Below are 4,998 nucleotides of genomic sequence, written 5' to 3' on the forward strand. Positions count from 1 at the left end.
AATATTGTGCACCTGAGTAGTTGCCTCTCATCTGCCTTTATAGCATATGGTTTTGATTTTTATCCTTCAAAGTAACACTTTATGCTCTCCTGATTTAACCTGCCAGTTTGTACACTCATTTTCCTAAAAGTCATTCAGCTTCTAATCTTTCTCCTAAATTTGGCAAAAACACTTTGGTTTCCTGGTGCTTCAGGAAACTGACAGCATCTTTACACAGCTCCTGGTGTCCTCAGATCTGAGGCTGGCCCCTGTGCACGGGGCACTGTCCCCTTGGCAATGCTGAGCACTCTGCCTTGGGAAACAGCCATCAGCCTGTGGCAACCTGGGAGTCCAGTGGAGCTGTGTGGAGGTGACAGCTTTTTTAGGTCTGAAAAAGAAAAGCAGGGAGCAAATGTGACAGGAGGTTATGGAGAGGTGTGGATTAGTTGTCCAAGGCATTGGTCCCAGGCTCGGAGCAGTGGGGTACAAAGCCCTCGGTGCTCTGGGAGGTCACTGGGCGGTGGCTGGCAGCGGAACCAGCTGCGGGAGGTGGGTGCTCTGCAGGAATCAGCCTCCCAGAGGACGGGCCAGCTAAGCCCAGACCGCTGATGCCCGAGCTGAGGCTGGGTGCTGTACGTGCCCTTGGCGGCCCGGATGGAGCTGGACAGGCCGTGCGTGCCTGCAGAGGAGGAGAGATGTCCCCCTCCGTGTCACACAGCTCGGGTCCCCCCAGGAGAGCGGACACGAGGATCTCATGAAAGCCTCCTCTTGCAGACAGGGATGTGTCCCAGGGCGGGCAAAGCTCCTGTGGCATGGGCTGAAGCTCGCAGCTGGGGAGCTGGGGAGCCGGAGAGCTGTGGAGACAGGGAATCAGGGAGCCGGGGAGCCAGGGAGCCAGCATCCCAGTGCCAGCACTTTCATCTGAGAAAAGGCGGATGGCACGCATGCAGAAGGGTTAGTCATGTGGGAAGAAGGCTGCTCAGGGGATTAAAAGGGCTCTTTTCCCAGCCCCCCCGTTCAAAGCAGGAGGAAGAGCAGAGGATGGGGGATTGTCCCCAGCAATGCCTGGGTAGCACGGCTCCTTGCCAGGCGCTGCTGCAGGGACACGTGCAGAGGGGCTGAAGCCACCCCTGCCTCCACAAAGCCACTTCACAGGAGACCTCAGAGCAAGGATTTGCCAGGTATTCCACTGGAGCGAGCTGCTCTTTGGCAAAGGGCAGAGGAGTGGCCGAGTGGGGCGGCCGCGGCCTTGTGCAGGCGCTGAGGTGGCCCTGCCACGGCAGCTCGGTGTCTCTGGGGATGCTCCACAGCCTTTCAGAGCCCTTCTTCACAAAGTGGCCACGGAGTAACGCTTCTGTCCGTCTTATATGCACTAGGCAGAACGACAAAGTGTAGCAGAGAGCTTAAACAGTGCTCCTGTGTGGAAAAATTGCCCTGATAATGGTATTTAAAGGCATTTTAAGGGTGTGTGGTGCCCAATACACAAGACAGAGGGTTTTTATTGAGGCATGTCCTAACTGCAATTCTCTGTTATTGCAGTCCTAGTTTCATAGCACAGCTCAGCCAACAACATGAGTGGTGAGGCAGAAAACTGCTCTAGCAGAGCCAGAGTACAGATGAACATCGGTGGGCAGCTCTTTCAGCAGATGTCAGACAGCTCGTGCCCTGGGGACAGGACTGGGAGTATCAGGTAGGAGCTGGGAGCCACAGCTCCCGCTGCAGACGGGAGGGGCAGGGGGGAGAACTGGCACACGGGAGGAGAAGGAGCCTGTGTCAGCATGTCAGGTTACAGGCAGCCTTTGTGCTGTGGCAGGGCAAACTGACACAGCCCTTTGCTCCTGCCAGGCAGGCTGGCTGCCATCGCACACAGCAGTGGATTTCACTGAGACACAGTTTAAACCTCCAGCTGCTCTTCTATCACCCAAACCCAGGGCTGCTGCCTTGCTGCCCTTGGAGGTTTGAATTTCCTGAAAAGGCTCGAGGTACTTCCCTTTCTCAGCTGTTTACTGTTCCTTTTTTGCTGTATCTTCATGCTCTTATCAGCTTTCCACACCAGCATGAAGGTCCACCGCAAGAAATACTCCTCATCCAAGTGTGGATGGCCATCACCTTCTCTGGCTGTATAAGTCACTCCCAGCTGAGAGCCTGGCCACTGCAGAAAGCCTGTTGTGATAGTAAGGCTGACACAGTCAGTTCTCTATCACCCCAGGGGTGGTTGGGCATTGGAACAGGCTCTCCAGGGAAATAATCACAGTACCAACCCTGCCAGAGTTCAAGAAGGACTCAGATAACACTCTCAGGCACATGATGTGAGCCTTGGGGCTGTCCTGTGCAGGGCCAGAAGCTGAACTTTGATGATCCTTGTCAATCCTTTTCAACACAGCATATTCTAGGATTTATGATTCTACAAATCTAGTGTCCCTCATATGTCTTCTCAATGGGAGCAAATCCATCCATGAAAGTTTGATGTGCTTGAGGCTCAGTGACTCCTCAATGTTTCTCCAACACAGTTTTTCAAAACGTAGCTGTGTGCTAATTCATCTCACGGCTTTTTTTTTTTCTCTTGTGTAAAGTCACTGGCAAGAAAGATGGAGTGCAATTATTTTATTATTCCTCATACATGATACCAAGGTTTGCATTTAGGCATGCAGTAGAAAATAACTTAGAAATGGGGCTGAGAATTTGCAGCATAATTCAGCATGACTCTGCCTGCTCATTTCCAGCTGTCTACAGTGCTTGCACACACATTTACATGCAGGTGCAGAGGCAAGCCCTACACAACATGAGGTGACACCCTTCTGTGCCCTGCTGGTATCCCTAGAATTATCCTGCTATCTGGGAGCTCTGGGGTTGTGCATGTAGCCCTTGGGGTCCCAGGCTGTGCACGGACAGGTGGCTGCAGCAGGTGGGAGTGAGGAGCAGAGGTGACTCCTGCACCATAGCAGGGAGGTGACAGCTACCAGGGCTGCCTCTGGACAAGCAGAGCGCTGTAAAGGGGAGGGGGGGAAATAACAACTGCACGTAAAAAAGGGAGTTTTGAATCAGCCAGCCCTGTTTCAGTACCCTAAAAATACCCAGTTCAGTGATTGTGCAATTAACTTGCCAGCACAGAAGAGAAAATAGGAGAGTTGAAGTGAAGGGTCACCATAGTTCCTGTTCTCTGCTGAAGAAGAAGAAATCAAGGTAATAATAGGCATAATTCTCTGCTCTGACAGGCGACAGCTGAAACAACAGCACAAAAACCTTTTATCATTTCACCATGTGACAGTCTCACTGGCAAATTGAGAAGTGATGAGCAAGACAAGAATCACAAAAGGCACATAATTACTTAGAAAACAGGCTTTGTGGTTCTCAGTCAAGAACAGGGGCATTTTAATACCTCTCCTGGGCTTTACTGTATCCCATATCATCTGGATGTGGGAAGAGAATATCCATTACTAACAGGTTTTTGGGCATTGCCAAGCACTGCCAAGGGAGTCCTTCAAAGGATTACAATTCCAAATGATCATAAAATTTTGAAAAATGGACTGAAATCAGTGTGATGTGCTTCAGCCCAGACAAACTGGCAATGCAGTAATTGGTGCCACCCTAGAGCCAGATGTACAGAGACAAAAAAGGGAACGGCTGAGCAAGTAGCACTACCAGAAAGGTCTCAGCTGGAATATGAATTGATGTTGGCTGATGTCACTGGAAAGAAGGTGTGTATCAGAGAGGCACTGCATGTAAAGTGTTCCAGTTCCTGGTCACTGATTACAGTTTCAGTTGTTTGCAGATATGGACACCATCACTAAGGAAGCACAAAACTTGGCAAGTCTGGATGGCATCAAGAAGAGCAACATGAAATTTAGGGAACATGACCTCTGGGGAAGGGTTGAATGAATGTTGTTAACTTTCACTCAAGAAAACTGGCTACCACAAGATATTGAAGCCAGCTGTTTCCTCGAGGTCCCTGGTTTCTGGCTGTGCTTGCCAGATGCTTGTTGCTGGTGGCCCTGCTGGGGCTGTGCTGGATTCCCAAGGGCTCCTGAGGGCTGGACCTCCTCTCCAGGGTTTGGCAATGAAGGGGCAATTCCTGCTGCTCCCATGGAGGCAGACTCGTGGTGGTTTCAGAGAAATGCTGCTGGGAACGGGAAACCAAGCCTGTGGATGTGGCTTCAGAGTTGCATCTCAAAACAAACCCTGACAAGACCCAAAACAAAACCATCCAAGTGATCCTGAGCAGAAATAGGCTAATTTAAAAAATACTAAGGCATTGTCTGATCGATAACACTCAACCCAAGCTGCATTTCCAGAGCTAATTCATGCATTGATTTTCCCATTGATTTGCAGTAACTGCTGGGTTCCTAGCTAGATTAGCAAAGGTATTTAAATATTAAGATGGAGTCATTTCAGTAGCCTTAGTCACCTTAGTACTTAAATCCAGTTGATTTATAGTTCAGATTAGGTCTCTATACAAGATGCTATGACCCCACAAAGTCTCTTGCTGCTTTTTGATGCCTCAGTGAACACATTTAAAATTCAGGTTTTATATGCCCCAATTGCTTTGAAAATGAGGTCTGTTCCCCAGATCACCTGGGCTTTGCAAAGCTTTTAAAAACATGTCCCTAAACACCCAGCCAGGTACCCTATCTCAGACTCAGTGGGGTTTCTTCCTGCCTGGGAGTTAAGGTTCTTGGCTTGGTGTTTCAGTGAAGTTTCTAAATATTTTTACAGCTTATCACCAACCTGTTAAAGGATTGACAGATTCTGAGCTACCAGAGACACGGGTAGGCTATAGATAAAGTGACCAGCTGTATCATTGACAGCACATTTGGGAAACATTAACCAAAAGTAAAAGCTTTTTATAAGAAGGCCATAAAACGGCAGGAGTAATTATATTTTTCCAAAGTTAATAATTGACTTTTGTTTATTTGGCTTTTTATAAAAAACTTTTTCCTTTCTCTCCTATAATGAATAAAACCTATAAAAGGTCCAGCAAATTGGATTCAGCCTTTCTTCTTCACAGTGGCCATGCTTGAA

This window comes from Passer montanus, unplaced genomic scaffold, assembly GCF_014805655.1.
Source record: "Passer montanus isolate IOZ18808 unplaced genomic scaffold, ASM1480565v1 scaffold3, whole genome shotgun sequence".
Classification (NCBI taxonomy): Eukaryota; Metazoa; Chordata; class Aves; order Passeriformes; family Passeridae; genus Passer; species Passer montanus.